The sequence below is a fragment of the Dendrobates tinctorius genome, unplaced genomic scaffold (assembly GCF_039654945.1).
Source record: "Dendrobates tinctorius isolate UK_male_01 unplaced genomic scaffold, ASM3965494v1 ptg000162l, whole genome shotgun sequence".
In the NCBI taxonomy this organism is placed as follows: domain Eukaryota; kingdom Metazoa; phylum Chordata; class Amphibia; order Anura; family Dendrobatidae; genus Dendrobates; species Dendrobates tinctorius.
In genome coordinates, this window is record NW_027361829.1 from 10988979 (window position 1) to 11014063 (window position 25085).

At 47.9% G+C, this 25085-nt stretch overlaps 1 protein-coding gene and 1 pseudogene across 1 annotated transcript in view; both read left to right on the top strand.

The window, feature by feature from the left end:
* Positions 1–25085, top strand: part of VWC2 (von Willebrand factor C domain containing 2) — a 1187314-nt gene that overhangs the window by 469535 nt on the left and 692694 nt on the right. The window lies entirely within an intron of this gene.
* LOC141052565 (TBC1 domain family member 12 pseudogene) lies at positions 20513–21831 on the top strand (annotated as a pseudogene).

Consider the following 25085-nt stretch of genomic DNA (forward strand, 5'->3'; position numbering starts at 1 on the left):
CAGTTGCCAAATATAATGTCTTGGCTCTATGTCCCTATGACATGACATTTTCCATATGTGTGAACAAAACACTATTTGAGAACAGCCATTATAATGGGTAAATAATACTATAATAGTTGTGATTTCTGCCCTGTTATTCACAAATGTGAATGATGGCTAATCACATTCTTGTCACTTTTGCCAGGATAATAATTCAGGGAATGATCCAATCTACTTTAGTGAAAAACCTTTTTTCCATTGTCACCAACACCCCTCCTTTCTACTTTTCTTCTATTCATTTGACAAGGTCATTTCATCAGGATCATTTTTAACATGTCTCCATCATTCTTAACTTCTTGGGAAGGCTTCCTGCTATAGACAGCATAGTGGACCTTCAAGGTTATGAAAAAGTTTTTCTTCCTTCTAAACTGACAAAGAAAGCAAAAAGGAGATCGTACTTTCATCATTGCTTTTCCTCTTAAGTATTGATAAATGGTAAGTGAACTTTATTTCGGCACAAGGTGCTTTCAAGGTTTGGGACACAAATCTGTAATTTTTTTTTTAATTTTTTTGATATTTTGTAAAAAAATTTTTACTTTTCACATTTATAGTTATGCCTCTTAGGGGACTTAAAGATGTGATCATCCGATCGCTTGTCCTATATAGAGCCATCGCTGTATATAGCAAAAATCACGGTCTCCTTCGACACCCAGACACAGTCTGTAATGACAGGCATGTAGATCATTAGCTGACCCCTGACTGTCTTGACAACCCATCGGCGACCCGTGATCACATCACGGGTGCATAAATGGACAGAGAGAATGACAAGCATGCATGCCGACTCGTGATAAATGCCGATGTCAGAGATTGACAGCGGCATTTAACAAGTTAACAATGGCAGGTCCTATCTATAATACACAACTATCACTTGCAAGAGTATGGGGTGGGCTCGCTGCAGGAGCCAGCTTCATACACCCACTTCCGACTTGTGCTGTACATGTACAGTGGATGTCGTGAAAGGGTCAAAAATAATCCTGATGAAATAATCTTGCCAATTGAAAAGAATAAAACATTTGTCTTGAAAAGTTGAAGCAAATTATGTAATTCATTGATTTATTTTAGTAATAGTGTCACAATTCGAATGTCTACAATCACATACAGTGACTGGAGACTTTTGTCCCAAGCCTGGACCACCCCTTTCATGTGTAACATTTTACCTCATTACTTTGAGCTTTTCTCAAGACTCTCATGGAGGTTATTGCTATAGTACGGGATACTACCCAGAGGGTTGTTTTGTTTTGCATGTAGTGATCGAAACGCGTCGCTTATGTTTCTCCTGTCTGAGCTGATGCAGTCCAGGAGCTGAATTATTTTATATCCATGCTGGAATAAAATTTGGAAATTATATTTTCTCGTGGAGCTGGATTTTTTCTATTTTCATAATTGGATTAACCACTACAGGATGGTGTTCCGTGCTCCCTTTGGAAGTTGGTGAGCTGGCTTTATGTCTTTATGTGATTCCTTCTCACCACATCCCCATAGTCATTAATAAATCCCATTCACAATCTATAACAAATTTCCTCAACCTTTCTAACCTTATATCCATTCGCCCAGTCCACTGTTCCCAAGTTGCTCTTACAGGAGCTCTATTCTATCTCTCACTTTTTCCATCAGCCGCTTTAATGGTCTTTCGTATCCCCTCACAAAGAAGGCCACACACTGGACCTCATCTTCACCCACCTAGTTCCCTATCTAACCTCTCTAACTCACCTCTCCCTCTTTCTGACCATAACCTACTTTCATTCTTTTCCCTCTCCTCTCCAGGTCCACAGTCCCCTCTCCTCATACTTGCACATGTAGGGTAAGAGCAGGCTCACAGGATGCAGTGACGAGACACGAGACTGAATGTGGGGTGAAATATACTTTTATAAGTTTAAAGCCGCAAGGGCTAAACTGCTTCGATGAAACAAAAGGGGAAACACCTATTTGTCCTCGCAGGGACTCGTAAAACAAACATTCAAAACAAAAAGGGTCCTTATACTCTATAATGCACTTAGCCTTCCGGGCGTCGCTCGAGTCCACGACCACTCAGGGATTGCAGATGTGGCTGCCTTGTAATCCACGATTTCACGGAAGGACTTGGGCTCGTCCGGCCCTGAAGAAACCAAAACGGTGGGGCGCAGCAGGCCCTGAAGGAACCGGAACGATGGGGCGCAGCAGGCACTGAAGAGACTGGACGGTGGGGCGCAACGGGCCCTGAAGAAACCGGAACGTTGGGGCGCAACAGGCCCTGAAGAAACTGGACGGTGGGGCGCAACGGGCCCTGAAGAAACCAGTACGATGGGGCGCAACAGGCCCTGAAGAAACCGGAACGATGGGGCGCAACCGGCCTTGAAGAAACTGAACGGTGGGGCGCAATGGGCCCTGAAGAAGCTGGAATGGTGGGGCGCAATAGGCCCTGAAGAAATGGGGACGGTGGGGCACAACAGGCCCTGAAGAAACTGTTCGGGGGGATAAATCTCCCAGGCGTCCGTTTAAAGGCGCTCGTCCCCCAGCCAGGTCATGACGCAGTCCAAAAACATAAAATCTTAACAAACTCTGCTCAGTGTCCCCTCAGTAAGCGGGACAGGGGCTCTGCAGCCGCCTATAGCGAGGTGGCGTCCCCTGAGGTCGGTAATGACGGGATCGCAGCTGTGGGAGAAGACAGGGGGGCAGTGTCCTGGACACTATACCGGATTGCTGTCTCATTGCAGCGGTTGCCTGAGATCCCGGTCCTGTCACAGCACGGAGGGAATCAGCGGGCATCAATTTATCTGTATGTATCCGGGGAGGGACTCCCGGGAAGAGTCTCTTATGCGCCGCTCTTCGGACAGTCTCAAATTTTCCTTTGACAGTCTCCTGCCTGTCTCTCTTCCCCACACCGTCAGTTGCCACAGTCCTCCCCCTGCCACACGGCTCTCTCTCTCCTGTCAGGCTCTCTTCCAACTGCCACCTCAGCGCGTCCCCTGCTCCTTTTACCCTCACCCCGCCCCCTGTTGCCCTGACAACTTCAATCGCATGTCTCCCTTTGTAATCCCCCTGATGTGGTTTCTTCAATAACCCTGATGGCGGTCCCCCTGGTTCCAGCCCAATCACTGTATGGGGGTCCTCCTCCCCACATTCCCCCACCCTGTAAGCTCGCCAGTCCTCGGGCGAGGGTGTTAGTCTATTGAGATTGGTCTGTAAAGGTGTCAATATTTGTTGCCATACGAACTGATCTTGTTCATACCGTTCGGGGGGTTTGCCGGCTGTTGTCCGCTCAGAGCGTCTAAGTTCGACTGGGGTGGAATCTTCTGGGGTGGTGGACGTCGGTGGGCTGCAAGTTGCCGGTGGGTTAATTGTGTCAACTGGCTCATTATTGGGTGGAGGGCCCTTGGGAACTGGAGGGAAATCCTCGTCGTCTGAGTCCCAGCATATGGACTCCGGTTCGGATGTCTTCGGGACGGGTTCCAGTTGTTTCGGGTCGGTAGAAATACACAGGCGTAACATATTACGATGCACAATGTGAGTGGGCAGTGTTTCATCCTGCTCGGGCCGTATTTCGTACACAGGTCCTTCTGAATGGATACGGCGTAGTACCTGATAAGGCGATGATTTCGGACCCAAGACGACACTCCGGGCCTGGGCCGAGGCTCTTCGGGGTCCAACTCTACCTCCGTGATCCCTTTACCCTCTCGTCCGATCAGCAGGAAATAAGGAGTATAGCCCGTTACTCGATGTACCTGATTATTATAAACCCACACTAATTCAGAAACATATTCAGGCCAACGAGCTTTCTTGTCACTCTCCAGAGTGCGTAGCATTTGAATCAATGTCCGATTAAATCGCTCACAAGCCCCATTCCCTTGCGGGTGATATGGTGTGGTCCGGGATTTATCAATCCCATAAAGATGATGTAGTTCTTCCATAACTTTCCCCAAAAAACATGCTCCCTGGTCGGAATGTATGCGTTGAGGACAGCCGTAGACTTGTATAAAGTTTCTGCAAATTGCGGAGGCGGCTGACTCCGCGGTCTGGTCTCGAGTAGGGGTGACCACAGCGAATTTGGTGAAATGATCCACCATGACGAGGCAGTGTTCGTATCCCTGGAATGCGGGACCAATGTGCAGATAATCCACCGTCAGGAGCTCAAAGGGTTCTGAAGTCACAATCGTCTGTGTTGCGGCCCTCTGAGCAGGCGGTTTGGCCAATTCACATAAGCGGCAGGTACGGCAAACTTCGTCCACAACAACCGACAAGCGTGGGTGATAAACTTTCTGTTGTAAGCATTGCAAAGTCTTTTTGACTCCAAAGTGGGCCCCTTTTTCGTGAGCCTCTCGAGCCAGTTCGTGTAGTTGTGCTCCGGGCGTAACCACCTGCCAAACAGTCGTTGAGGTTGTTTGCGAAGTGATTTTATGGTACAGTAGTCCCTTTCGGATAATCAGTCTCTCCCATTGTCGCAGCATCAGCGACAGGTCTTGGGTCAAAGCTTGTCGTTGAGTATCAGTGGGTAATTGACCAGCGGCGACCCATGTCCGGAGTAGTCCAACTTCTTCATCTTCTTGTTGCTGTTGTATCCACTTATCACGAGATTGTTCCAGGATGCCACTGTGGGCCTCTGGGGAAGATACTTTTGCATCAACATTGGTGAGCACGGCAGCGGTAAGAGCGAACGGTATTTCCTCTCCTTCTAATTCTTCGTCTCGATTCTGTCCGGGAGTTGTATGTCGAATCCTAGAGAGAGCATCTGCATGAACATTCTCGGCCCCTCTTTTGTAAATAATCTTGTAATTGTACTTCGCCATTCGGGCCACCCATCGCTGCTCCAAAGCCCCCAACTTTGCGTTTTCCAAATGAGCCAGTGGGTTGTTGTCAGTTCGCACTACCACCTCGGAGCCCGCTAGGTACTCTGCGAATCTCTCCGTCATAGCCCACACCACTGCGAGGAGCTCGAGCTTGAAAGAGCTGTAATTGTCAGGGTTACGCTTGGAGTCATGGAGTGAACGGCTTCCATATGCAATCACCCTCTCCCGGCCATCCTGAACCTGTGACAACACAGCCCCTAGCCCGTGAAGACTCCCGTCAGTGTGCAGGATAAACGGCTGAGAGAAGTCCGCATAAGCCAACACTGGGGCATCCGAGAGTGCAGCCTTGAGATCTCGGAAGGCCTCTTCCTGAGGGTGTTGCCACTGTATTTTTCGCCCATTGGCCCCAGTGGGAGCCCCCTTCAGCAGATCATGCAGGGCTCGAGCTCGACATGCAAAATTCTTTATGAAACGACGGTAATATCCAGCTAACCCCAGAAAAGCCCACACGTCTTTCACCGTCTCGGGGGTAGGCCATTCCTGGATAGCAGCAATCTTCTCCTGGGATGGCCTCACACCCTCTGCCGAAACAACATGACCCAGATACTCAATCTGAGAGCGAAATAGGTGGCACTTCTGAGGCTTCACTTTCAACCCGTACTTTTGCAGCCGGCTGAGTACCTGTCCCAACCGCTTCAGGTGGTCCTCGAAGGAGGCGGCATAGACAATGATGTCGTCCAGGTAGATCAACGTGGCCTCAAAATTGAGATCCCCTAGACATCGCTCCATCAATCGCTGAAATGTCCCGGGGGCGTTGGCCAGCCCGAATGGCATTCGATTAAACTCAAACAGTCCCATGGGCATTATGAACGCCGTCTTAGCTCTGTCCTCTTCTGACATGGGCACCTGCCAGTACCCACTGGCCAAGTCCAGGGTCGAAAAATATGTTGCTTTGCCCAATGCAGACAGAGATTCTTCTATGCGGGGCAGTGGGTATGAGTCTTTAATAGTGCAAGCATTCAATTTACGATAATCCACACAGAATCGTAGTGTACCATCTTTCTTCCGGACCAACACGATGGGGGCCGCCCAAGGGCTTTGACTTTCCCGTATCACCCCTTTTTGTAGCATCTGAGCCAGCAAAGTTTTCACCTCTTGATAGAGTTGTGGCGGAATCTGTCGATATCGTTCTCGGATAGGGGCCGCTCCTTCTGTGGGGATCTCATGAGTGATGGCGGTGGTACACCCAAAGTCGTCCTCATGACTAGCAAATACTTCATGGTACTGTCCCAGCAATGCTTTTACTTGTGAAAGTTGGGCCGCAGTTAGTCCAGAAAGCTCGGCCCGCATCTGCTCCAAAATATTTCGGCCCTTCTCTTGTGTCGAGACTTCGTGGGCCTGTAAGGTTCGTATTGTTACCTCCCAAGGATCCTCGGGGTGTACTCGTAATTGAACCGCAGGAGCGGGCAGCACTTCTTCTAAAGGCTTTACTAGTTTGGCCAGTACAGTCCGTGCTTTCAGAATGGTATCTCGGTCTTCAAGGTTAACGCAGCGGACCAGGACGGTTCCTTTTCGCACCGTAGCGAGGGAACGGGCCACCAGTATGCCAGGAGATAAGTGCTCTGAGGGACACGGCTCCACCTGCACCTCTACGCCTTCCAAAGGTATCGGGGCCCGAATTGGCAGGGCCACCACTGTCTGTCCAGGAGGCAGCACAAGCAGGGGTGCCGCTGTCGCGATGACCTTGCCCAGAGCCTCACCCTCCTGGCAGTCCCGATACACCCGCGCACCTCGCACCAGCTGCTGGAATACCTGTCCCTGAGCCGTGCGAGAACCCCACTGCTTCAGTGTCATTTGTGTGGGATCATTAAGCAACAGGTTACCAAACTCTTTTAAAATATTCATGCCTAGGGTGACGGGGTGTCGTTGATCAGCTTCACCTTGAGTCAGCACCACCCCTCTGCGGCCGAGGGGTTTACCGCACAACGTCACCTGCACCCACACTACCCCGGCAACCGGGACCGGCAGTTGGTTGGCGGCTACTAGTCTAATCATGGGCCCCCACTGAGGCCTTGCTGACTCCGGAAAGTTTCGTTGAAAGTACGCTGCGGGCATAGTGGTTACTTGTGACCCCGTGTCCACCAGACACCGGACGGCCCGGCCTTCTACTTCTGCCCAAACTACAGGACACTTTGCTGCCAAATCTTCGGGACTTCCACCACCCCTAGTTGTGGTTTTCGGCTCCGAGCGGCGTCCCCCCAGCCCGGAGCCCTTTAGTTTAATGGCCGCCGGGGTGGGTATTTCCCACGCCGCGGACACTCTCGGGCGAAGTGGCCTGGTTCTCCACACTCATAACACCGGGCTGGTAGAGATTGACCACCCCGCGAAGAGCGTGACCCCCAGGGACCGGGATTAACACTGGGTCGCCCAGTCTCCGGTTCGGTTCTTCTCTTTACTTCAGCCAACTCACTCTTAATATTTCTCAACTCTCGCTTCATCTCCTCCACCCATTGAGTTTCCTCAACTGTGTTCGAGGAGGCCTCCACACCTTGGACCTTCCCCACGGGGACCACCATCCCCTGCTCTTGCTCCCGAACCCGTGCCTGACTTCCCACTTCTGAAAAGTCTATTTGGGGATTCATTCTGATCTGTTCCCGTAATGCCTGCTTTATCAGTGGATCTCGCAGTCCAGTCACCAGTAGGTCACGTAGGGTAATGTTAACAGGTCCTACCCCTACCTCGTCTTTTCTTTCAATAGCCGTATGCAACTCTTGGAGTACATTCATATACTGAGTAATCGTCTCCCCCTCTGCCTGCATCCGGTTAAACAGACGGGTCCTTAACTCTCCCACATTAGTGGGATCCCCGTGGGTCTGTTCCACTATCTGCAACACCTTTTCAAAAGTGTTGCGGTGCCCCGGAGGTTTCAACATCACTGACCTCCGCACCTCCCCGTCTAGGGCCATGAGTGCCACTTCAGCTTCCAGGTCAGGGGTCATTGGGTGCATCCGAAAAAGCCCCCGCATCCGCTCTGTCCAGCTCCATAGCATAGTATTGGAGCCAGAGAATCTAGGCAGGTTGTTCAGCATGGCCCCCAATGAAATGCTGGTACGGGGACCCTCATTATTTACAGAGCTTACAGCTCCCCCATGTTCGGGGCCACCGCTGTCCGCGCTCGGAGACTGCATCCTGCCGACTACGCCAAGTGTAGGGTAAGAGCAGGCTCACAGGATGCAGTGACGAGACACGAGACTGAATGTGGGGTGAAATATACTTTTATAAGTTTAAAGCCGCAAGGGCTAAACTGCTTCGATGAAACAAAAGGGGAAACACCTATTTGTCCTCGCAGGGACTCGTAAAACAAACATTCAAAACAAAAAGGGTCCTTATACTCTATAATGCACTTAGCCTCCCGGGCGTCGCTCGAGTCCACGACCACTCAGGGATTACAGATGTGGCTGCCTTGTAATCCACGATTTGACGGAAGGACTTGGGCTCGTCCGGCCCTGAAGAAACCAAAACAGTGGGGCGCAGCAGGCCCTGAAGGAACCGGAACGATGGGGCGCAGCAGGCACTGAAGAGACTGGACGGTGGGGTCCTGAAGAAACCGGAACGTTGGGGCGCAACAGGCCCTGAAGAAACTGGACGGTGGGGCGCAACGGGCCCTGAAGAAACCAGTACGATGGGGCGCAACAGGCCCTGAAGAAACCGGAACGATGGGGCGCAACCGGCCTTGAAGAAACTGAACGGTGGGGCGCAATGGGCCCTGAAGAAGCTGGAATGGTGGGGCGCAATAGGCCCTGAAGAAATGGGGACGGTGGGGCACAACAGGCCCTGAAGAAACTGTTCGGGGGGATAAATCTCCCAGGCGTCCGTTTAAAGGCGCTCGTCCCCCAGCCAGGTCATGACGCAGTCCAAAAACATAAAATCTTAACAAACTCTGCTCAGTGTCCCCTCAGTAAGCGGGACAGGGGCTCTGCGGCCGCCTATAGCGAGGTGGCGTCCCCTGAGGTCGGTAATGACGGGGTCGCAGCTGTGGGAGAAGACAGGGGGGCAGTGTCCTGGACACTATACCGGATTGCTGTCTCGTCGCAGCGGTTTCCTGAGATCCCGGTCCTGTCACAGCACGGAGGGAATCAGCGGGCGTCAATTTATCTGTATGTATCCGGGGAGGGACTCCCGGGAAGAGTCTCTTATGCGCCGCTCTTCGGACAGTCTCAAATTTTCCTTTGACAGTCTCCTGCCTGTCTCTCTTCCCCACACCGTCAGTTGCCACAGTCCTCCCCCTGCCACACGGCTCTCTCTCTCCTGTCAGGCTCTCTTCCAACTGCCACCTCAGCGCGTCCCCTGCTCCTTTTACCCTCGCCCTGCCCCTTGTTGCCCTGACAACTTCAATCGCATGTCTCCCTTTGTAATCCCCCTGATGTGGTTTCTTCAATAACCCTGATGGCGGTCCCCCTGGTTCCAGCCCAATCACTGTATGGGGGTCCTCCTCCCCACACACACAATCACAGAAATATCAAACATCTCGACTTACACTCGCTTTCTGAATCCCTTCTCCCTCTTGCAGACATAAGCTCCTTACACAATGCAAATGCTGCTGCCACTTTATTTAACTCCACGACAGCTGCAGCTGTTGAATCTGTTGCCCTCTCAGACATATCAAAGCTCACACAATCAACAAGCAACCCTGGCACACCAGCCTGAATAAAGAATTGATGCCAGATTCCAGTTGCTGAATGGAGATGAAAAAGGTCCCATTTCAATGAGCACTGCATCACATTCAAACAGTCCTTCACTACTTTCAAGTCCATGCTTACTGCAGCAAAATAATCCTACTTCTCATCTCTCATATCCTCCCTGTCTCACAACCGTAAACAGCTACTCAGCACTTTCAATTATCTCCTCCATCCCCCAACACCTCCTTCTTATCTTTTTCAGCTGAAGACTTTGCCTAATTCTTCAAGCAGAAAATTGCCAACATCAGGCAAAGCTTTTGGCTAAAGTCCCCACAGCCCCACCTCATAACTACTCTGCCCTCCTCCAAAAACTGCTTCTCCGCCATTACAGAAGATCAACTTTCCTCATTACTTTCTAAATCACATCTTACCACCTGTGTACTTGATCCAATCCAATCCCACCTCATCCCAAACTTTACCTCAGTTTTCATCCCAACCCTAACCTATCTTTTCAACCTGTCCCTAACAACTGGTGTCCTCCCCTCATGCTTCAAACATGCCTCAATCACACCCAACTTCAAAAAGCCCTCCCTTCACCAATCCTCTCAGTCTAGCTCTCGCCTCATATCACTTCTCACTTATGCCTACTGGAATAACAACTCCATTTTGAACTGTCCTCCCACCTTTCCTCCCACTCCCTCTTTGACTGCTTACAATCTGGCTTCTGACTGCATCATTCCACTGAAACTGCCCTGACTAAAGTCACTAATGACCTACTAACTGCCAAATCCAAGTGACACTATTCTGTCCATCTTCTCCTGGACCTGTCATCTGTCTTTGACACAGTGGACCATCATTCCCTCTTACTACAGTTTCTGTCATCTTTTGACATTACAGACCTGGCCCTATCTTGGATCCCCTCATACTTAACAGATCGGACATTTAGCATCTCCCACTCATACACCACATCCTCATCTTGCCCCTATCTAGGACCCTTGCTCTTCTCCATGTACACCTTCAGACTGGGCCAGCTTATAGAGTCCCACGGCTTTCAGTATCACCTTTATGCTGCTGACACACTGATCTACCTCTCTGGACCTGATATCACCTCCTTACTAACCAGTATCCCACAATGTCCATCTGCTATTTCATCTTTCTTCTCTGCTAGATTTCTAAAACTTAACGTGGAAAAAAGAATTCATCAACTTCTCATCATCTCACTCAACCCTCCCAAGAGGGTCCATCAAAGTCAATGGCTGCCCACTTTTCCCAGTCCCAAAAGCTTGCTGCCTTGTGGTAACCCTTGATTCTGATCTCTCCTTCAAACCATACATCCAAGCCTTTTTCATTTCCTGATGATCTTAGCTCAAAAATATTTCCTGGGTCTGTACATTCCTCAATCAAGAATGTGGCCTCCTTCTAACACTCTTGCACCCCTCCAATATATCCTAAATGCCACTGCCCGAATAATCTACCTATCCCCCCCACTATTTCCCGGCCTCTTCTCTCTGTCAATCCCTAAACTGGCACTCCATTGCCCAGTTCAAAACCCTAACCTTGGCATACAAAGTCATCAACAACCTATCTCATCCATACATCTGTGACCTAGTCTCCTGGTACTAACCTGGATGCAAACTACAATCCTTACAAGGTCTCCTCTACTTTTATGTCCTCTTTCCACAATCGCATACATGATTTTCCCCGTGCATCCCCCCTGCTCTGGAACTTTTTACCCCAATATAGTTAACTGTCACCTACCTTCAAAAGGAACCTGAAGACATTCCTTTTCAGACAGGCCTACAACCTTCAGTAACCGTCTGTTAAGGGCTGGCGGAACGCACCCAATAATAAAGATGGTAATAGGATTTGAGGTGCGTTCGCAGCCCGAGGTCCTCCATGCAGAGGTGATAACCTGCAGCTAAGCAATGAGGAGAGATATAAAGTATGAGAAAGCCAGACTCCGGCTGGTAACCCCTGACCCGGTGCTTTCAGAGGCAGACTCTGTTACTCCACGGAGTTCACACCAGCCGGCGTGTAAGCGAGACCTGTTAACGTCACGGGTCACTGCTATATGTAGCACCGCTCAGAGCGAATGCAATGTCTGCCCTGGTGATAACCACCAACCAGCCTAACAACTGTGCTGGTAAGCGCACGCAACAGAGCGCGGCACTGCTCTGGCCGACACTGCGGTAGCAGCGGTACTTAAGGCCTGTACTAGCCGATGCCCCAAGGCGCTAGAGAACGGTGAGAGACTAGACTGCGGTGCTAAGCAGTGCTAGAACTATGGTTCTACTCTGATCCCTGAACCCTAACTCATATGTATCAGAGGAGGGGGAATCTTAATGAGTCAGTCACCAGTCTCATACATCTGTCATCTCACACACACTAAGCGTTATAGCATCAGAGTCTATCATAGCACATGGTGGGGTGGCCATGCGAACCTTTTATAGCCGCGTCCCTCCGGGACCCCCCTGATGGTCCTGTCAGAGCTGGAGGACCTGAACATGTGACCTCCATTCTCCAATGAGAGATCATCCCACAGGCATGCTCAGTGGACCAAAAGGAGGACTTAGTCCCTGGAGTCGTTCGCTGCTGACCAGCATGCGTTGCTATAGCTGGACCAGAGGTGGAAGCAGCAACCAAACCTACAATGCTGGTGTGAGCAGAGCACTGGGATCGACGAGTCTACTGAGCAGGCTCCACTGCGGCTGGAGAGGAATGGGATACCGCTGAAGTCAAAGCTCGGGATTCCTGCTGTGCAGCGACAGGAACCCGACACCTAACACTGTCATTCCACCATAGCTTTGCACAGCTAGCTCTGACCTCATCTACTGTATCTGTAACAAGGTGGCACTACAGCAGAGTCAGTCCACACCCCGGCCCCTTGCACATAAAGTGACTGTTCTAATCCCAGCCCCGGGTCACAGTCGGTTACCTCAGTCCTGTGGCTGTTCTCCATGATGGGATGGTGTCTTCGGGATGAACCACACTTCATACTGTATAGGGCCCAAGAGTGACAACTTGTATTTTAATAATGAGGAAGTAGAAATAAACAAGAGACATATAATTTCTGCTCTGTCCCTAATCACAGCCATGGCTGCAGTAGTCCATAATTCCCAATAAGCTCTCCAGAGCTAAAATTCTCTGGTGGGGCACACCTCCAGTCCCTGTGCTCAACGGTTTGGCAGCCTATGTTCTCCCCAGCTGGGGGTCAGTTTTGTCCCAGACAGGGACACACATATTCCCCAGATGGGGCTCCCTTCTGTCCCAGACAGGCATACACGTCCAGCCTTGGCTCTGAGTGCATTTTTAAGAACTAACTTAAGAAGGAAAAATAAGGAGTCCTTGAAGTGATGGTGTGGTTCTTATCTCAAGATTTTCAAGTTTGCATGGGATTACATGAAGACACAGATGGATTTCCACTACATTCACAGAAGATCTGTGGCTAGGTTTAAGATGTTTGGAGCATCCCTCCTCCTGAGTTCCTTCAAAAACTGTGTATACATGTACGTAGAAGAATTGATGATGTTTTGAAGACAAAGGGTTGGCACATCAAATTTTCATTTGATTTATACAGTATTTTGTTCATTCACATTTGCAATTTAGGGTAAAAATAAACTAGTCCTTTTTTTAAAGCATTATTGCCTTTGCATAATTTATTCCACACCTTGCTAAAACTTTTACAGTGTATTATATTATATGTCTAAAAATATAAGTCTGAAAATGTGTTATTTCAGAAAAGTAGCAATATAAGGCGTAAGAATGAAGAAATTGTACCTCTAAAGTTAACCATGCATGAGGAGATATGACATCTGTGATCGATGACATATGCCCCAGTTCTTAGATCCATCTGTGCAAGTGTAAGAAGGAGGACCGTGCCGCGGGTACCTGTTCTGTTCCCGGTGCGGGTACCTGTTCTGTTCCCGGTACAGAACTGTCAGGCCTGTCTCCTCTGTTGTCCAGAGGAAAGCTTAAGGGACCAGACCAATCCTTGCATGCGGAAGCAAGGGGTCTGGTGAAGGGGGCACAGCTTCATCGCGCGTGGAAACAGGCAGACTTGGCAGGAACACACAGTGTGCAGCAGGGACCAGTGAGTGCTCCGGCCTTGGATCATCCGTATTGTGCAGGCCTGCCCTTGAGCATCACCACCGCCCCTGGCAGAGACTGTGAGGAGAGACATGTAGTGTGCTCATTGGTCGCCACGAAGCGAGGTGTCAAACGTTCTGGGCCCATGAGTACTGTGCACGTGCCGCCTAAGAGAGACCAGGTGCAGGACCATTTGTGCCCTGACCCCCAGTTTGTATCCACCGGACCACGGAGGGCGCAGACAGTGTGGCGGACCACACTCCCCCGGCTACACCAGTATATGGACTAGGGGCAGCGGAAGGTACCAGAGATCAACTGCTGCTGCCAGAAGATGGATCCTCGTTATCTTCAGGACCCCCATAGGACAAGTGCCACGCAAGCCATTGGCATCATCACCTGTTCTGTGATTCAACCCATCCTGAGAAACATCTGACAGGATAAGTTGACCCAGCAAGAACTGTAGATGCCCTTTCTGCAGTTCTTTAACTCTGCATACTATTTACACTTTGAACTATTTACGCCCCTGTTAACCATTTACCTCCCTGCGTGGAGTATTCCCCTGTTAGCGTAATTAACTCTTGTTCTGCCTTCTGTCTGTCACTGCATCCCGCAACCTGCTCACACAAGTATAAAACAATTCCTCATCTTGTGTTTGAAGCTCTTCTAGTCACTAAAAATACTAAATAGCAGGCTGATATAGAATGCAGCTTGCAGTATGACTACCATCAGATTAGAATATTCATATAATAGCAATAGAAAAATAGCTATATAACAATAGGTGAATGACCAGTAATGACTACACATACCCTTAAATAATTTGTTTAAAACAGCGCATCTCAAAGTAGGTGTAGGTCATTCTTATAAGAAGATGCAATATGTGTCGGATACTCGCTTACAAAAATGTAGCATTAATGCCATCTGAACCCCACTGTTAAATTCTGGGGTGTCTAGGACTGACATATCCTTTGCTGTTTGCCAGGGACTGCTACTAATCCTGTTGCAATGACGATGCTGGGTAGTTACCTCTTTTGCCATATTACCTTTCAGCTGCTATAAATATGTAAATGTTATCACATGCTGATTTTATGTTGTGTTTCCGCTCGCTACATGCCGCTAATCAAGCGTTATTGGTGGATTGCTATATGCCTCTTCAGTTGTGTACTCACTGTTCTATGTATATAATATTGTTTATTGATGCTATATACAGCGACTAAAACATGACATATACGACATAATGTGCAACAATTGGGAGGAACATTGCATAAGTGATGAGTGTAAAAAATGTTAAATGGGAGAGTTGCTTTAGTCAAAAAGTGTCCAACCAGATGCCAGCAGTCATTGTGAAAAGGTCAGATGTGCTGCACATTCAAAGCAATGGTTGTCAGTGTCCTTAACCCCTTCAAGACTTTTGGATTTTCCATTTTTTAATTTCTGTTTTTTGCTCCCCTTCTTCCCAGAGCCGTAACTTTTTTATTTTTCCATCAATATGGCCGTGTGAGGGCTTGTTTTTTGCAGGAAGAGTTGTACTTTTGAATAGCACCATTCATTTTACCATATAGTGTACTGGAAAATGGGGTGAAAATTCAAAGTGCAATGAAATTGCACAATAATGCAATGCCGCAATTGTTTTTTGTTTTTTTACCATGTTCACTAAACGCTAAAACTGACCTGTCATTATGATTTTCCGGGTCATTTCAAGTTTGTAGATACCAAACATGTTTAGGTTTTTTTTTTATTTAAGTGGTGAAATAGAATCCAAAGTTTGTAAAAATAAATAAATAAATAAATAAAATAAAATGACAAAATAAAAAAATGGAGCCATTTTCCAAAACCGACATCGTCTTCATTTTTTGGGATCTGGGGCTGGGCCATGGCTTATTTTTTTGCTCTGAGCTGATGTTGTTGTTGATATCATTTTGGAGTTGCAGTGTCAAATAATCCCTATAATTCTGGCATTTTGATGTTTTTTCTCTTTACAACATTGAACGATCAGAATAATTATTTTTATCTTTTTACAGTGCTGTGCAAATTAATTGGGACAAAGCATTTTTTAGTAAAATCGTAAGTTGGTTACCAGTCAGTGATTCAAACCTGTGGCGGAGGCCACCTGTTCAAAGCAGGTAAAACTGGTTTGAATCACTGACGGGTAACCAACTTACGATTTTACTTAAAAAAATGATTTGTCCCAATTAATTTGCACAGCACTGTATAGATCAGGTGTTTCTGAATGCAGCAATCTCAAATATGTGTTTTTTTATTGTTTTATTGTTTTATTTTGTGAAGTGATTTGAACTTTTCTTATTTTTTAATTTTTTTCATATTTATTTTTTTTTTTTACTTTTTACTTGCTTCAAAAGTCTCTTTAGGAGACTTGAAGCTTCGATCATCTGATTGCTACACATAGCTACACATAGCTGTGCTAGCCGGAGCCCGCATCAAAGGCAGGGACCAGGCAGCGGTGGCCCCTGCAGCACTCCCGGGGGCCGGCCCGTCACACGCAGCTCCTGTGGGCCGTGGCTGAAGGTGGCTTGGGAGCGGCAAATGGTTGGGGCGGAGGATGCTGGTGGCTGCTGCAGGGAGAACATGACCGGCGGAGGCCAAGCTGCCGAGCGGCGGCTGCACCTGTCACCGGCAGTGCTGCTCCGCCCCGGCCCCCTGCACCCCGCCGCATGGCCCATTTAGCTGCGACTCGTCCCCACTCAGAGCTCAAACAGTGGCCGGTTACTTTGTGTCTGCCGAGACTGATCAGTTCCATTTCCTGGATGTGACTCTGAGCTCCCGGAATATGTACGAAGTCAGCCAGAGATAGAGCGCCCCCGACCACCTAGCGGACGCCTGAGCCTCGCCGAGGGGGGCGGCCCAGGATGCAGACCAGCCCTGGAAGATGGGCATTGCTGATTTCTTTATCAGGAACTTCTTTTCTAAAAGATCAAAAGACCTGAAATCTGTAGCATCGAGTGCTCCTGGAAGGAAGCTGTTTGATAAGGTTCCTCCTAGAGAGAATGCTCAGAAAGACTGTAAAATACAGTGCCTTGTGAAAGTATTCGGCCCCCTGCAACTTTTCAACCTTTTCAACAACAAGTGGAACACAATTGTGAAGTTGAACGAAATTTATTGGTTATTTTAAATTTTTGTGGAAATTAAAAAAACTGAAAAGTGGGGCGTGCAATATTATTCGGCACCTTTACTTTCAGTGCAGCAAACTCACTCCAGAAGTTCATTGTGGATCTCTGAATGATCCAATGTTGTCCTAAATGACTAATGATGATAAATATAATCCACCTGTGTGTAATCAAGTCTCCATATAAATGCACCTGCTCTGTGATAGTCTCAGGGTTCTGTTTGATGCACAGAGAGCATCATGAAGACCAAGGAAAATAACAGGCAGGTCCGTGATTCTGGTGTGGAGAAATTTAAAGCCAGATTTGGATACAAAATGACTTCCAAAGCTTTAAACATCCCAAGGAGCACTGTGCAGGTGATCATATTGAAATGGAAGGAGTATCATACCACTGCAAATCTACCAAGACCTTGCCGTCCCTCTAAATTTTCATCTCAAGCAAGGAGAAGACTGATCAGAGATGCAGCCAAGAGGCCCATGATCACTCTGGCAGAACTGCAGAGATCTACAGCTGAGGTGGAACAGTCTGTCCATAGGACATCAATTAGTCATACACTGCTCAAATCTGGCCTTTATGGAAGAGTGGCAAGAAGAAAGCCATTTCTCAAAGATATCCATAAATAGTGTTGTCTAAACTTTGCAGCAACCCTCCTGCGAGACACACCAAACATGTGGAAGAAGGTGCTCTGGTCAGATGAAACCAAAATTGAACTTTTTGGCAACAATGCCAAATGGCAACACAGCTCATCACCCTGAACACACCATCCCCACTGTCAAGCATGGTGGTGGCAGCATCATGGTTTGGGCCTGCTTTTCTTCAGCAGGGACAGGGAAGATGGTTAAAATTGATGGGAAGATGGATGGAGTGAAATACAGGACCATTCTTGGAGAAAACCTGTTGGAGTCTGCAAAAGACCTGAGACTGGAACGGAGATTTGTCTTCCAACAAGACAATGATCCCAAGCATAAAGCAAAATCTACAATGGAATGGTTCACAAATAAACATATCCAGGTGTTAGAATGGTCAAGTCAAAGTCCAGACCCGAATCCAATCGAGAATCTGTGGAAAGAGCTGAAAACAAACGATCTCCATCAAACTTCACTGAGCTCGAGCTGTTTGCCAAGGAAGAATGGGTAAGAATTTCAGTCTCTCTATGTACAAAACTCATAGAGACATACCCCAAGCAACTTGCAGCTGTAATCACAGCAAAAGGTGGTGCAACAAAGTATAAAGTTAAAGGGACCGAATAATATTGCACGCCCACTTTTCAGTTTTTGAATTTCTACAAAAATTTAAAATAACCAATAAATTTAGTTCAACTTCACAATTATGCTCAATTTGTTGTTGATTCTTCACCAAAAATTTACATTTGGTATCTTTTTGTTTGAAGCGTGATATGTGGGAAAAGGTTGAAAAGTTCCAGGGGGCCGAATAATTTCACAAGGCACTGTAATTCAGCAGGATGACGGTGTTAGGATTCGGGTTTCTTCCTCTGCACAGGAGGAATCCCGAGCCTTGCCTTCTGTAGTCTTCCATTCAGTCCCGACTGCAGTGGAGGCTGCTCAACAGAGATGTCGATCCCGGCATCTTGCTCAGGCTAGTGCTGTCGGTTTGGTTACTGCTGCCACCCCTGGTTCAGCTATAGTAACCTGCACTAGTCAGCAGCGAGCAGCTTTTAGGGACTTAGTCCTTCTTTCGGCCTAATGAGCATGCCAGTGGGACGACTTCTCATTGGAGGCCGGAGATCACATGCTCAGGTCCTGTTGCTGCTCCGATTGGACCACTGGGATGGTCCCTGAAGGCTGAAGCTATAAAAGATTTGCATGGCCGCCTGGCCATGCACTAATATAAAATGAGATTCGTGTATGTGTGGATGAGTGTCTGAGACCTGGTGAATGACTCATTAAGGTCCCTTGCCTAGCATTGTTGTATGTGCAGGGTGATTGAGCTAGCTAGTGCCAGACTGTGCCACCGAGCACTAGGCATGATAGTACTGAGTCTACAGCAGGGTCCATCAGAGAGGCACAGTGCGCAAACAGTGCACTTTTCTGGCCCGAGTTTAGGGCGTTTAGTGGAGTCCGCCTGAGTGGCACTGTACGCACATAGTGCGGGAATCCTCAGTTTAGTTTTTGCCTGGCACCGCAGTTGTGGCGCCAATGCTAGTTGGTCTAGAGGACTCTAACTCCTTGACCTTGGGGCAGGGTCTTGTGACCAAAAACTCTAGTGTTTTCTCTGCAGTACTGCGGCCCTGTGATGTAACAGGGTTCGCCTCATACACACTGGGTGAAGTTAACCCACGTGTGTTTATGCTTTACCACCATATACTGTCCGTCATTACTTAGCAGCAGGTTCCATCTCTGCACGGTGGACCCCAGGCTGCGAATGGCTTACCCGCCAGAGCCGTGGGGTACTCGGAGCCGGGCCCGTTGATTTCAATGGGAAGTGTCACGGTAGCGGTGACCCGGTCCGTGGCCCTGGGCGTCCATGTAAAAGGAAATAGTGTGGCTGATGATTAAAGTTTATAAGTGGATGATTCGTGACGCCACCTGTGGTGTTTGGCAATGAAGATGTTAAGCCGACGCTGCAGACAGATCCTCTGGGACAGATGGTGTGGAGCAGCAATGATGTTGTGGCCCTCCACAGGTAGGGCTGTAGTCCCAGGGCAGTGTAGATTGGGAGATAGTGAGGAGAGCGTAATGGTGCAGTGTTAAGCACAGAGATGTAGCAGTGCTGAGTGGGTTGGTGCAGGAATAAGCGGAGGACACCAGGGCATGTAGTTCCAAAGCTTTACTCACAGTCTGTTGTGCATACAGGTGCCCGCCTCAGTGCTGTGTCCTCCAGGTTAGGGGCTCATCCGACCTCCAGGCAAGATGAAGCACTCCGTTCCAACACTCCGCCAACATATGCCTTCTCTGAATGTTTCCTTTCTAGCGCTTGTAATGAAGTACTTGCGGTTGTGTGTTAAACCCAAGTTCCTCCTTTAAGATGTTCCTTTGAACTCTACTTGTACGGCAGACAGCTGTAGCCTGCTTCGGGGACTCCTTACTACCGAGTCCCGGCTCACTCACGTTGCTGTTGTGCCCCCAAGTCTTGTGTGGGAATAAAGTGGTGACAACTTCTATTCCTCCGGTGTCTGCTGGAAGACCATTAGTATCCATACAACCTCGGGGACCGGACCCCGGCCATGCGCTTAGAACTTGAAGAAGAGCCCTGCTCTGACCCTAGTCCTTATTTCTCTTCTTCTCCTCACATTCCGTACAAATCTTTCTTCCTTATGGAGAATCAGGCTTTCTATATCTCTTTCCAGTGCCAGCAGCTCCAGGTCACAGGAGACTGTTGCAGCACCTCCCTCCATCCATCCCACTCAGGGGATCTTCTCTCACAGACTGACTTAGTCCTAATCATCTCCACTCACTTGTGCAACTAAGCTCCACCCACCTCCCAGCACTCTTCGTGTTCCAAGCAGGGAGCCACCAAAGGTGCTTTTCTACACTACTATGTTGTGTGGGATGCAGGTGTTGGAGTGTGGTCAGGTGTCTCCACCTTACCTGGATGGTGGGGCACCACACCTCAGGAGGAGGTGCAGCACCTCTGTGGTGACTGAACCCTCAGGGGCGCCACACGAACGCACCTCATATCTCCTCTTATATTATTTGGTGCGTTCCGCAGACCATAGCAATGACGGTTCTGGCAGTCTCTCTTCAGTCTCCACACGAAATCTGTTAAACACAGGGAAATATGAAGAATGCACTGCGAGGACATGCAAAGTCTCGGCCTAATCCACCAGACGTAAAAAAATTGAGATTGAACCACTCTCTACCACTGCTCTCATCTTAGAAGATTGACCTGCGAATCTTCCAGCAAAATCCGTCCATGAAACCCTGCGCCACCGACATGAGTACGATGAGATGGTAGTGGAAGCTAAGAAACGAGAGGTTAAAGAAGCACAAAGAAGAAAAAAGATGATGAAGGAAATATTCATCAAGAGGAAATATTGTGAGCGCCATGGTTGTGTGGAACTCTGACATCTTGCCAAACTGGATCGCTGTGAGAAATTCAAGGAAAGTTCGAGACCTTTGGAGGCAAGGCTTACCACCAAGTGTACGTGGGAAGGTGTGGAGCCTAGCTGTAGGGAATGAGCTTAATATCATCCCCGAGGTTTATGACATCTTCCTCTCTAGAGCTAAGGAGCACTGGAAAAGCCTAAGGGAGACAACCTCCAAAAATGAATCTGAAGATGCCAGGGTGTCAGTCGCTGACACAGAAGTCATTCTAGAGCTAATTAAACTAGATATATCTCGAACATTCCCGTCACTGTATATCTTTCAGAAGAGGGGACCCTACCATGACTTGCTGCACAGTGTGCTGGGGGCCTACACGTGTTACAGACCAGACATTAGCTATGTCCAGGGCATGTCCATCATCGCAACTCATTCTTAACTTGGAAGAAGCTGATGCATTCATAGCCTTTGAAAATCTCCTCAATAAGCCATGCCAGCTGGCCTTCTTCTGGGTAGATCACAGCATGATGCTGAAATACTTTGCAGCCTTTGATGTATTCTTGGAGGAAAATCTCCCCAAGCTTTTCCTGCACTTCAATTCGTATAGTCTTACTCCAGACCTCTACCTGATAGACTGGATATTCACACTGTACAGTAAATCTCTGCCACTTGATCTGGCCTTTTGAGTGTGGGACATGTTCCCAGGGACAGGGAGGACATGTTTAGGACCGCACTGGGAATCTTGCGACTACATGAAAAGATATCCTTTTACAGATGAACTTTATTCATATAGCACAGTTCCTCATAAAACTGCCAGAAGACATTACAGCAGAGAAGCTGTTCACCTGCGTAGCCCCATTCAAATGCAGAACAGTTATAAAAAGTGGACCAGGTATTCACGTCACTAATTAAAGATTGCAAATAAGCTAACAAAAATAGTCCCACAACAAAAACTTAACTAATGAGATCTTCTGACTACACGAAACCACTCCAACAAGCAGAGGGACACGCTGTGTCCCAGGATAGAGAGCCACTACAGACAAGTATGATCTGAGAATCCCTGCCAGGGAATTGCACATTGACTACAACCCCAGGGATTAAAAGCAGGACCAGTCCTTCTCTTGTCAGTATCAAGAATAAACCCCAATAGAATCATAGAATCATAAAATCATAGAATCGTAGAGTTGGAAGGGACCTTCTGGGCCATCTGGTCCAACCCCCTGCTCAAAGCAGGATTCGCTAAATCATCCCAGTCAGATGTCTGTCCAGCCTCTGTTTGAAGACTTCCATTGAAGGAGAACTCACCACTTCTCGTGGCAGCCTGTTCCACTCATTGATCACTCTAACTGTCAAAAAGTTTTTTCTAATATGTAATCTGTGTCTCCTCCCATTCAGTTTCATCCCATTGCTTCTAGTCTTTCCTTGTGCAAATGAGAATAAAGTTTATCCTTCTACAATGTGACAGCCCTTTAGATATTTGTAGACAGCTATTAAGTCTCCTCTCAGTCTTCTCTTTTGCAAACTAAACATTCCCAATTCCTGCAACCTTTCCTCATAAGACAGGGTTTGCAGACCGGTCACCATTCTGGTCGCTCTTTTCTGAACTTGCTCCAGTTTGTTGATGTCTTTTTTAAAATGTGGTGCCCAAAACTGGACACAATATTCCAGATGAGGTCTGACCAAAGAGGAGTAGAGGGAAATAATGACTTCACGTGATCTAGACTGTATGTTTCTGTTAATACATCCTAGAATTGCATTTGCCTTTTTTGCTGCTGCATCACACTGTTGACTCATATTCAGTCTGTGATCTATTAGTATACCCAAGTCTTTTTCACATGTGCTGTCACTTAGCCCTATTCCTCCCATTCTATATATGCTTTTTTCATTTTTATTGCCCAGATGTAGGCAAGAATAAACCCCAAATCTGTGCTTTTATTTTCTGGAGGACTTGGAAAGGTTTTTCTCCCCCCAACTACATGGGACATATTTAATATACAAACAATATTTATGGCAATAAACCATTGCATTGGAACTTTTACCTGATACACTAAGTTTTCAAGTAGATACAGAAAAAGAGACACTTTTAGTTACTACATTCTGGTAACGGTGCAATGTTATTACCAGGCATCAAACTGCAGTCTGAACCAAATATCTTGGTACCAATAGTTGGGAGACACGTGCATTCAACTCCACAAAGGACCAAAAGCGTGTCTGTCTGTGGGAAATGGCTGGCCACTAGCCAGCTACAAGAGGAATGATGCCCAAATCCCATATTAAATGTATAGGGTTTCTTGCGGTGTGTATGCACTACTCTCCCCAACATGCACTCCAAGCACACGTGACCTGACTCCTCTGACAATAATGTGACTCTATAGAGGTGGTGTTTTGATGGTCAAATATTCTTTATTTTAATCTGTATTCCACTGTTGCAACCTTTATAAATGGGGAGGTGCATTATTTCACTTTAAAGTAATAATTCAGGTAATACTGATTGTTAGGAACGGCGGAACGCACTAAATAAAAATAAATAATAAAGTGCGTTCGCCGCTCGGGGTCCACCGTGCAGTAAGTGTTACACTGCTGCTACGTAATGACAGACAAGCAATATGGCGGTATAATGCGCACCGGTTAGAGTTCACCCGAAGTGCGCAAAGCTGGCTCTGTTCACACACAGAGGTGCCGCAACATAAACATACGAAAACGCTGAGCCTGTTAGTGTCACAGACCACAGGGAAATGCACACACGGTATCTGGTCACAGGAGCAGGACCCAAGGCAGAGGAGCTGCGTCCTTCTAGACCTACCGTGTGTGCGGCGTCGCTACTGCGGACGCCAAGGAGGGCTGCAACTGCAGCGCGGCGTAGGGCACGGCCGCTAGTCGACAAGGCTAGGAAGCAGGCGCAATGTCGGACGTTAGAGCAGAGGTGTGGTGTGCACAGTGGCCTAAGGCTTGCCACTGACTGGCGCTGACTGCTGCAGTAAGTCCCTATCCACATGCGTAATATCAGAGGGAAGGGGTTTCAAATGAGTCAGTCACCAGAGTCATACATCTGTCACCATTCACACATTTAGCTTGAAAAGTCTATACTAGTGCATGGCCGAACGGTCATGCGCGCTTTTTATAGCCGTGCGGGACCCTCCAGATCTCCGAGATGGACCAATGAGATCTGGAGCAGGACATGGGCACATGACTCCCGATCTCCAATGGGACATCGCCTCGTGAGCATGCCCAGTAGGAGCACAGAGGAACTTAGTCTCTGGAGCGGTCTGCTGCAAAGTAATCTTCCCTGCAGTAGATAGACAGCAGGAGACCGCAGGATGTGAGGCTCTGGATTCCTGCAGAGCAGGCGCAGAAACCAGACGCCTAACAACTGATACTGTGTTCTGCGGAGTCAAGTTAGTTCTTGGTTTCCTCTTTGTGGACTAACAATTCCATGCAGAAACAAAATTGGAACCATGACGTAAAAACCTATAGGTTGCTTAATATGTGCCACAGGAGCTCTCCCCACAAACATCTTGTGAAAAAGGCTTGTTCCTCATACAGGGCTCAGTGCGTGCCCACTAAAGCCCTGCGCTGGGCATAACGTTATCTTTCAGTTTTACAAGGAGTGTTCCTTTTACAGTTCAAGCCCTTGGGACACATGTACAGTGGGCTTAGTATATGGACGTACCCCTCTACTTGTCCATGAGATTTCTTTAAAGGGACGGAGGCCCTGGTTGCGGTGATGTCGCTTACTGGACTGCTGGCTTTAGCTTTCGTAAAATCATTTTATTATCAGAAGGAGATTATTAAGGGACTAGTAAACCTGCTGCTAGGTGGTTCAGGCCGTCTCTGCCACTGGTTGGTGGCTTTCTGTATTCACTGTGCAGGGATAGAGGGCTGCCAATCAAGGGTATGTGCGGGATTATACAGGGATCAGCATTCAGAGAACTGCTGGATCTGCAGCAGATAGGATGGTGATTGTGTCAGGGCTGTGGCGGGCAGCTCGGGGGGTGACGCGTCACTGGAGTCAGGATATCCTCCCCTACATCAGGTCGCTGTCAGATGGGGTAGCAAAAACCTCGTGATAGACTCACTTTAAATCTGAAACCTAGTTCTTCTACTGTCAAAGAAGTCTGTTTTTCCAAACAAAAGGAATTTCGTGCACAGACTGTGGGGAATGTCTGTATTATAATGCCAATCAGATTTAAAATCCATAAATGTCAATTTATTCTGCCGATGTTATAACAGGTTCCCCCCTTACAATGTGGTTCAGATGCACCATTTTCACAAAATCTTCATTGCAGGAGAATTTAGGACCCAAAATGTACCTCAGCAAAGCCACATGTTATCATTTGCTGTAATTCTGTTTCCTTCCTTGTGTGTAGCACCGTGTGTTCCATATTTAGTTTTACA